The sequence below is a fragment of the Tupaia chinensis genome, unplaced genomic scaffold (assembly GCF_000334495.1).
Source record: "Tupaia chinensis unplaced genomic scaffold, TupChi_1.0 Scaffold144529_1, whole genome shotgun sequence".
In the NCBI taxonomy this organism is placed as follows: domain Eukaryota; kingdom Metazoa; phylum Chordata; class Mammalia; order Scandentia; family Tupaiidae; genus Tupaia; species Tupaia belangeri.
Genome location: NW_006204388.1, coordinates 2,917,755 through 2,927,604, shown reverse-complemented (window position 1 = coordinate 2,927,604; position 9,850 = coordinate 2,917,755). Strand labels below are relative to the sequence as shown.

The following is a 9,850-nucleotide window of genomic DNA, read 5'->3' as shown; positions in this document are numbered from 1 at the left end:
GTGACTTATAAAAACAGAAGTTTATTTAGTTCACGTTTAGAGGTCCAGGGTCATAATTGTTTGGATCTTTCAGAGACCTGGCCACATCATGAGGGTAAGAGCAGAGCAGCTGTGTCTGTGACTTCTCCCTGCTCTGATCTCATTCCCTCTCCTCATAAACCCAGTAGAATTCGGTCACAGCTCTTCCACTCATTACTTAATCACTTCTGAAGTTTTCACCTTTCGATACCATAACTGGATCAATTTTCATACTCTCAATCGTATTACCACGGCTCAACACACAAATATGAACTATGCAAATATTTACTTGTGACATTGTTTAGAGAGTTCGAATGATGCTTCTTATAAAGTGCCTAGACAGAGTAAATCTCAAGCGATGTGTGCTCTCTACTTCCAATTCTGTGTGGCTCCAGGTGAAACTGGGCCAAAGCAAATATTCTAGGAATTAGAGGAACAGGAATGAATAGAATTCCGTGTGTTTTGTGGAAGTTAGGATGCCCTGGCCTACTACGCAAAGCCGAAGGGAAGAGGTACAGCGTGTAACAAATTAGAAATGCTAGTCAGCTCTGCCTGTAAGGTTAGGTTGACCTGTTCAATGTTTAATATAATGTTTTAATGTGATGGGTTTTGAATATTCTTCAGCCACTAACCTTTTTTCCCTTGTGCTCTATGAATGTGGAGGGCTTAGAAGTTCACAGTACTTATTAGGTACTCAGTATGCGTTAGTCAGCCACTATGAAAATCTTAATTCCATCAGGTCAGACATTTTGTTTGTTTCATATACTACAGTATTTACAGTGCCCTCCACATAGCATGTGCTATAATTATTAGCATGTGCTAATAAATATATGTTGAATGAATAAAAAGCATCTGTTGTATAAATTGCACAGTTTATAAGTAATAGCTTCTTTTCTTTTCTTCTACCCACTTATTATGGCTTTAGTTTAAAGAAATATTTTGGAATTCCTGACCTCCTGCCTACTGAGTCCCAAAGTTTAGTGTCCATATCCATCATAGAAAAGATAGTTAAAATGCATAAGTCAATGCAGTAGGTCTTGGGTGGGGCCCAAGATTCACCATTTCTAACAAGCTTCCTGGTGATGACTGCCCTTGTCTGCACCTGATTTCATTTCCATGTAAATGGAAATTCTTTTAAATTCTTAAAATTGTATTGCAAAAGGCATAATAATTATAATAATACCTTTCAATTTACAAGTTCTCTGGAAAAAGACATTACTTTTGAGTGATATCGGTCCACTGTATTTTTTTAAAGTTTATTTGTTTCTTTCATGCGCAAGAGAGAGAGAGAGAGAAAGTCAAGTACCTTAAACAGGATTTCATGCTTTGATCTCTGCCAGCCTTCCCAGCCATGGGTTTGTGTGTCTGGCATGTACAGGTTATCAGGGGAACCAAACCCACAGTCTTCCATATGGATCTTGCATTGCTGAAGAAGCACCTTCAAGCTACACTGAGGAGCTGGTCCTGGTTCTATGTATGCTGAGTTAATGAGTTACCAATTTTTTTTTTAAGGCACATTCATATTTTGAAGGAGCCACTAACCTTTTTTCCCTTGTGCTCTATGAATGTGGAGGGCTTAGAAGTTCACAGTACTTATTAGGTACTCAGTATGCGTTAGTCAGCCACTATGAAAATCTTAATTCCATCAGGTCAGACATTTTGTTTGTTTCATATACTACAGTATTTACAGTGCCCTCCACATAGCATGTGCTATAATTATTAGCATGTGCTAATAAATATATGTTGAATGAATAAAAAGCATCTGTTGTATAAATTGCACAGTTTATAAGTAATAGCTTCTTTTCTTTTCTTCTACCCACTTATTATGGCTTTAGTTTAAAGAAATATTTTGGAATTCCTGACCTCCTGCCTACTGAGTCCCAAAGTTTAGTGTCCATATCCATCATAGAAAAGATAGTTAAAATGCATAAGTCAATGCAGTAGGTCTTGGGTGGGGCCCAAGATTCACCATTTCTAACAAGCTTCCTGGTGATGACTGCCCTTGTCTGCACCTGATTTCATTTCCATGTAAATGGAAATTCTTTTAAATTCTTAAAATTGTATTGCAAAAGGCATAATAATTATAATAATACCTTTCAATTTACAAGTTCTCTGGAAAAAGACATTACTTTTGAGTGATATCGGTCCACTGTATTTTTTTAAAGTTTATTTGTTTCTTTCATGCGCAAGAGAGAGAGAGAGAGAAAGTCAAGTACCTTAAACAGGATTTCATGCTTTGATCTCTGCCAGCCTTCCCAGCCATGGGTTTGTGTGTCTGGCATGTACAGGTTATCAGGGGAACCAAACCCACAGTCTTCCATATGGATCTTGCATTGCTGAAGAAGCACCTTCAAGCTACACTGAGGAGCTGGTCCTGGTTCTATGTATGCTGAGTTAATGAGTTACCAATTTTTTTTTTAAGGCACATTCATATTTTGAAGGAAGTTTTAGTTTTTTTTTTTTTATTAGAGAAAGCTTCAAAAGACACAAAAGTGAAAAAAATAGAATAAAAAAACTTTTGCATACTCATCACAACAATTTGGCAATTATTAATTTATGACCAATCTGTAAATTATTTCATTTATAATTTGGTTATCTCTAAACTCTAAGTAGTCTTAAAAAATAACAATAATCCCATTCTTACACGCTTTAAATTATTTGCATTGTTGTCTGTTTTTGTTTTTGTTTTTTAGATTTTTGCCATCGGACATGTGTGCTACCTGAAAGAGAGGCAGAGAGAGAGGGAGAGAGAGAGATAGAAAGTGAGAAATCAACCCCCAGGGGGGATGGCCATGCCACAGTCCCTTCTCCTCCATTCTTCTTGGGACATTTTGGGCACTCATTTGCTTATGTCTTGTGTGATTCTAAAGCCACTGGGACTCAATCTGGAGTCAGCCATGTGGAAATCCTGTGCCTTTATCACCATGCCACCTTCTGGTCCAGAACTGATTGTTTTTCCATATGGTCAGAAATATACTCAGCATTCAAATTTTTATGATTGTCTTTTTTATTGTTTGTTATTTTTTAACAGTTGGTTGGTTTGTTCAAATCAGTGTCCAAAGTAGGACTGCATGTTAAATTGGTTGATAGTGCCTTAAGAGTATTTTTATCTACAGATTTCCCCTCTTTTTAAATTTTTTTCCCTTAAAAAACTTATTTGGTGAAGAAATAGGATCATTAATCCTGTAGACTTTCCTACATCCAATAGTTTTAAGATCTGATTATCATGATGTCCTACAAAATATTACTTTGTCCCCTGTATTTTTTTGTAAATAGATTGTTAGATCTATGCTTCAGAGTCTTTTTAAAATTTTTTTCCAGAAATGATTCATAAATGTTAGAGGATAGTTCTCTAATTAGAAGACAGCTGAAGACCACTAGATCTCTGAAAGTGGGAAGGAGGAAATGACCAAGTATCAAAGGTTGGGCAACTTTGTGCCACATAAGATTTGAAAACTGTTTTTTCCCTAGGGTGAACGAAGATGGTAGCTTGTCAGAGACACCTGACTCAAAGAACTCTACTGGGAAATGCTCGTAAGACCATGTCTATTGATTTCATAAGAAAGTGGCACGACACATAGCACAGAATTCTCCTAAATTCAAAGGAAGAATGGAAGCACTTTTCAAATGTCATGAGATTCTGCCATTAATGCAACACTTAGACCTTAATAATGGAATTAAGCCCACTGGTTTTCACCCAGATAATAATAAAATGCTAGTTTTGTGAGGATTATATAGTGATATTACTACCAGAGATTAAATTACTTGTCCCAGCACTCACAGATAATAAGTGACAGAAGTGGGTGTTGAACCCTGGAAGTTAGATTTCAGAGTATTTTGGATATAGGTGCTACGCTATACTACCTTTCAGGGAATGATATCATTCTCCAGCTAAAAGCTCTTTAATGTCTCTCCACTGAGAATATCCAGATTTATTAAAATGGTGTCTGAGGCTCATCATATGTGAACCTTGTACAGTTGCATCCCTGAACACCACCTCCTTTCTCTCCTGCCCCTCTTTAGACATACAGACATCCCCTGGTCCAGTTACACTGATGCTCTTTCAGTTCTTTGAATGCATTATACTTTCTTACTCTTTAACCTTTTACACATGATTTTCTCTCCCCAAAATAGTCTCTCTTAGATTTTTCTCTCTACCATCCCTTTGAATGCTAATGCTTTTTTTTCCCTGGTTCCAGGTACATCTTTCTACTTCCAGAGTCTTGGGTTAACCTCTCTTATGAGATCTTGTAAAACTTCGAGTCTCTGTTATTGGAGCACTCAGAATATCATATTTCAGTTCCTGTCTTGCTGTAGGATCTAAAGACCTGAAAGGAAGAGACCATTTCCAGCTCAATCCTTGAAGTATCTTAGCCATTGTATTAGTGGACTGCCACATATTAGATACTTAAAGACAGTAGGTGAAATGAGAACTGACCAGGTTAGCACCCTGAGATAAAAATAGATGAAAGCAGATACTACCGCTCTAAGATCATCCAAACCTCAGATCATGTCCACTTCTTTCATTTACATGTCACAAAATGAGATCCTCAGAAATATATACATTACTGTGCTTTTCCCTGACACACTTAATCCTTTTGGTGAGTAGATTAATTTTGCCTCAAACTCTGTCCAACAGATAGGGAACAGAGAGGCAGCACAGAAGATCTATTATATTTTCCATGAGTATGAAGACCTTCCATGGCTAAGAATTTTTAAAATAAGGCATGCTTGTACATGGAGTTGCATTTTATAAAGCCTCTTTAAGAGGTGTGGGGGCAGAAATCTGTGGTGATCATTCATCATGCTGCCCACACAACAATTTTAAGTTACTTTGAGGCAGTGTTTTCTTTCATCGACAAACTGATAGTTCACCAGGGGGCTGGCAGGCTGACTAATATATGTAGTGTTATTGGTAGCTGCTTAGAAACTCCTTGTTTTCCAGAATCATGTAAATTGTATTATTTTGACTCCCACTGATGAGGTGTGACTTCTGTTAACTTTTCTTGCCAAACTCCTTTCTTCTCCCTTTGTCAAGCTCTCAAAGCACTCACTTCTCAGTAGGACTCACAAAATTACTGCAGATGTTATTGGAGCATATGTATTTTTATGTATAATACAATCCATAAATAGCACATATTTCACAGGGAGAAATCTAGCCTCCTTTTTCCTTTTCTACTTCAAATTATCTGTGAAATATTTAAATAGAAGAGAGTGTTTTGTTTTCATAGATGATATAATGAAGCTACCAGGACCTTTCTGAGATGGTGTTCACTAACCACACTACTGGTACACTGCTGCAGATTAAGACGGTTCTCCATGCCTTGCCATGCATCATCACTCTGAAATCACTGAATTCCCCAAAATGAAGTCTATTCTTTAACATATGGCTATAAAGGTTGCTGCCTTTTTCACCGTCAGTGAATTCATTAAACAATCAATCTCCAGATGATAATTGATAGGACTTACTGATTTGGGTTCTCATTTCCATGCTCTTCTTGGAAAGTTAGCTGTTCAAGAAAAAAAACAATGCTTTATTCATTCTGTATGCCCTTTAATACATAACACTGTTTCATATATGCAACAAATATTCAGTGTATGTTGAATTTAATGAAATATCCCCTGTCCTGAATTGTGAAGAGATCATTTTTGTTAGAAAACATTAAAACCTAACTACTTTTGTTTTATTTATTTTAAATACGTATTTCTTTAATTGTATTTATCATTATTATTATTTTAAAATTTATTACAGGGCACGTGTGCTCACCAGAAATGGGGTAAAGTGAGAAAGCAAGTCGTCAGGTCTGGACTCAAATCATGGCCAGCCACATGGGAGTTCAGCACCTTAATCACCATGCCATCTGCTGACCCCACTTAAGTACTTTGAAAGATAGACTATGCGGGGCCAGCAGATGGCATAAAGGTTATGTTGTTGGACTCCCACATGGTCAACTATGGTTTGAATCCCAGACCCAGTGTCTTAAAACTCATGCCAGGCATATGTGTGTGTATGTGTGCCCAAGATCCCAGGAGGAGAACAGAGGAGAAGGGATTGCATTGAAGTCCTCCCTCCATGGGGTGATTTCTATTTCTTACCCTCTGTCTCTCTGGTGAGCACACACATGTCCTATAGCAAAAAGTCTCTCTCTAAAAAAAAAAAAAAAAAAGAAAGAGCATGCAATTACATAGATAGGATATAAGCATTTAAGCATTTAGATATTAAAATATTCAACACCAATGCATGAAAACAACGTTCTGAAGGGACCTGAGGTACAGATAATAGTGAAGGTAGATATATAAATAGTATGCAGTTGTTTCAAAGGCTGTATGGATATTTCTAAAAATTATCAAAGGATAAGGATTGGCCATTCTTGAGGATGCTCATAAGATTGCAGTACAGATTAATGTGTTTTGCTGCAGACATTGACCTCTCTGGCTAATTTTATGAAATGCAATGGATTTTTCATATATTCCAGGTAAAGGAATGACCTAATATACTATGGTACTGATAGTCTGGCAGGTAACAGAAGTTGATAACTATAAAACCTTTTCTGTCTTAAAAGAGCATATGATAAATGCAAACTGCCTAGTCACTTTCAAGTTTGATGGCCTACAAAGGCCAATGGTATGATTTGAATAAGCATAATTTTCTCTCTGATTATTTTAACAAACAAACCAAAACAGAGGCAATGGAGATATACACAGATAAAATGACTACGATGCTTGGAAATTATGATGTGAATAGTCTGTGTTTAGCATCCTCTTTATTCTTAGGATAGGAACTCAGTGTATCCGTTACCTACTTAAGAATGCACTTGAGTCAGCAAGCCCTCTGCACTATTTTCTGAGTTCAGTTTCCCAAAGGGAAAAACAAGACTGGTCCTCTCCATTCTTATACTAGGTGGCCTAATTGGTGGGTGAAGATGTTCCTTCTAAGACTTTCTTTTCATCTATCTTCTTCCTACTTTGTCCTCATTTGACATTTATCATTTCAATGTCATGTAGAGAATAATTCAACACATAAAAAAGCTAACATGTATCACGATGATCTTACTACTTTAGAGGCAATATGCGTTTTTCCCCCCTACAACCATAGAGGTTCCTATTGGATAGAGTTTATGGATGGACTTCAAGGTTCTGTGAAATCATTTGCTAAACTGTCTCATATATACACTTTTCTTGAGGAGAAGGATGACATTGTATAGCTTTTGTCAAATTTTCAAATAGGTCTGTAACTCAATAAAAAGAAACCCTTTTAGACAGTCTTACTATGTCAGGTAAAGCCAATGTTGCCCTCCTTTAGTAACCAGCTAAAATCCCACCATCATAATGTATTTATGTCTCCTCACTCAGCTCCATTAACCAACCCCTGAGACTGTGGAAGTCTGCATATTAGACTTTGCACACAAGCAAATGTTCGTCCATGGGAATTCTGCATACCTGGCAACCAACCGTTGTAAGAGGCTGGCACTGCAGTTCTGATTCTCGGCCCCTGAGCTTCAGGTTGTAGTCGCTGGCCAGCTACTAATAAACTCCCTTTAACCTTAATCTGTTTTTGGTGGTCATTTATTCAATTGCACTCTATAACAAAATGACTACTCTCAACATTTCTCTGTGCTAACACAAAAGAACATTGTATTCATCTTCATAAATGACAATGGGTTCTAACAAAAGTAATTCTCAATTTTCTGTTGGGCAAGCATTCTTAAAGCATGTAACTCATGGAGAAAAGGCTAAGCATGTATGATTTCCTCCTAAATATATCCCGCTTTATTATAATTTGTTCTCATGAATGTATGAGCCATGCAGTCAAAAAGCATAGTTCTTACTGATATATACACCTTCCCTTTCTTTTGCTTCATTTTCACTGTCATTATTTCACATTATCCCAATCTGAACCTTGGTCATTTTGTACGATAATTACAATTTCCTTGTAACCTGGTCTCTCTGCTTTTAGATTTTCCCCTCTTCACTTCATTTGTCCCACGTAACTAGAATGATTCTTCTTTAGGTGGAACCAAAAAAAAAAAAAAGCTAATATTTGACTATTTCGACTAGCAAAAGAAGGTATCATATGATTCATAGATAGAATTATGTCATTCCGTGGCTTAATCATTTATGGCTCTCTTCTGTCCTTATGAAAATGTACAGACTTCTCAACATGACTTACAAGAACATGGTCGGTTAACAATACACCCTATACTTGACAGCTTGACTAGAGTTCAGAAATTCAGATGTCTAATCAAATGATTAGAGTAGATGTTTGACATGATTTAAGGTGTGACCGGGGAATGGTGCATATAGGATGTGGTGATTGTGAGGCAGTATGCCTTCTCTGAAGGAGCTACTCCAGGAGATAGAGTCCATGACTGCCTATTTCTAGAGAGATTTATATGTAACCTTATTATTTTTCAATATTAATAGCAAACATATATATAACATGTATTATGAGCAATATGTTATTTCAAGTTTTTTTAATAGTGCCAACTAATTCAAAATTTTTTAAAGAATTGCTTCATTTAACTTTATTTACCCATTTATTTATTTATTTTAATTTGACCAGAGAGGGACAGACTGAGAGAGAAAGAAGTGAGAAAGCAAGCTGCCAGGTTCAGGACTTGAACCACGGTCAGCCATGTGGGAGTCCAGCGCCCTTAAACACCACACCTCCTGATAGCCCCAACTAATTCAAAATTTTAGTAATCATTGTATAGTCAGAAAATAACACATCTATGAATAAAATCTTATCTGAAACTTTTAGTTTCTGGTTTCTTCTAGACACCTCTAACAGACTATTCCTAATCTCAGAACATATGACTCACGCACTACCAAGTTTTTGCTCCTGTGGTATCCTTTGCACTGAATTACTCTTTTCCTTCTCTACCAGCCCCCTTTTATCACCTCAATTCTAATGACAACTTTATTTTCATTCTTTAAAGCTAAATTCACTGTTCTCACTCATTATACGTTCCTTATTTTCATCATAGACTCAAACAATGGTTTCCTTCTTTCTTTTATACCACTTTCTTCTCACTTTTTCCTCACTACAGAACTCAGGGCTTACATATAACAGGCATTCAAGAATGTTTACAAACTAGTGAATGACTATTATAGATTATTATTATTATTATTGGAGAGGTTTTTGCTATAGGGAGTGTGCACTCGCCAGAAAGACAGACAGGGACAGAGAGACAGAAAGCGAGAAATCACCTCCTGGTGGGATGGCCATGCCACAATCTCTTCTTCTCCACTCTCCTCTTGGGATCTTTGGCACACATGCACATCTGTCTGGCGTGAGTTTAAACCACTGGGTCCGGGACTTGAACCACAGTCGACTACATGGGAGTCTAGCAACGTAGCCATTACACCATCTGCTGGTCTCTCTGTATTATTTTTAAATTCTATTCATTTATTTGACAAATATCTTTGGCTATTTTTGTTTATGTTAGAAACTGTTTTCAAAGAATCTAAAATGCTTTCTTTAAATTTAAAAATAATGCATAATAAACCTTTCAGATGGGTACTTTCCCACAATATCATTTGTGACATGATTTTGTCCTTTGCCTAAATTCTTTATAGTCTGAAGCCATTTCCTTGGAATGGCAACTTCTATCAGTAGCCAGTAAATATTGGATTCTATTCCATTTTGAAAATGGTAGTTAGGTAGCAAGATGCAATTTCTGAAAACTAATCCTTTCCAAAAGCTCAACCAGCATTGTTTGGCAGCTTCCACTAGCTGCATGGAAAAATAGGGAGAGAGGGAGTTGTAATCAAGTTGCTTATATAATGCTACATGACAATTTAGTGAGAGAGTTTATTTAAGAATATGATC

The 9,850-nt window shown here is 36.7% G+C and overlaps 1 long non-coding RNA gene across 1 annotated transcript; it reads left to right on the top strand.

Annotated features, from left to right (window-relative positions):
• The first annotated feature begins 3,490 nt into the window (after nucleotides 1-3,490).
• On the top strand, nucleotides 3,491-7,504 carry LOC102497819 (uncharacterized). The gene is made up of 3 exons (XR_337177.1): nucleotides 3,491-3,552; nucleotides 4,218-4,383; nucleotides 7,372-7,504. It is a non-coding gene; the product is annotated as an uncharacterized LOC102497819 (long non-coding RNA).
• The last annotated feature ends 2,346 nt before the right edge of the window (nucleotides 7,505-9,850 follow it).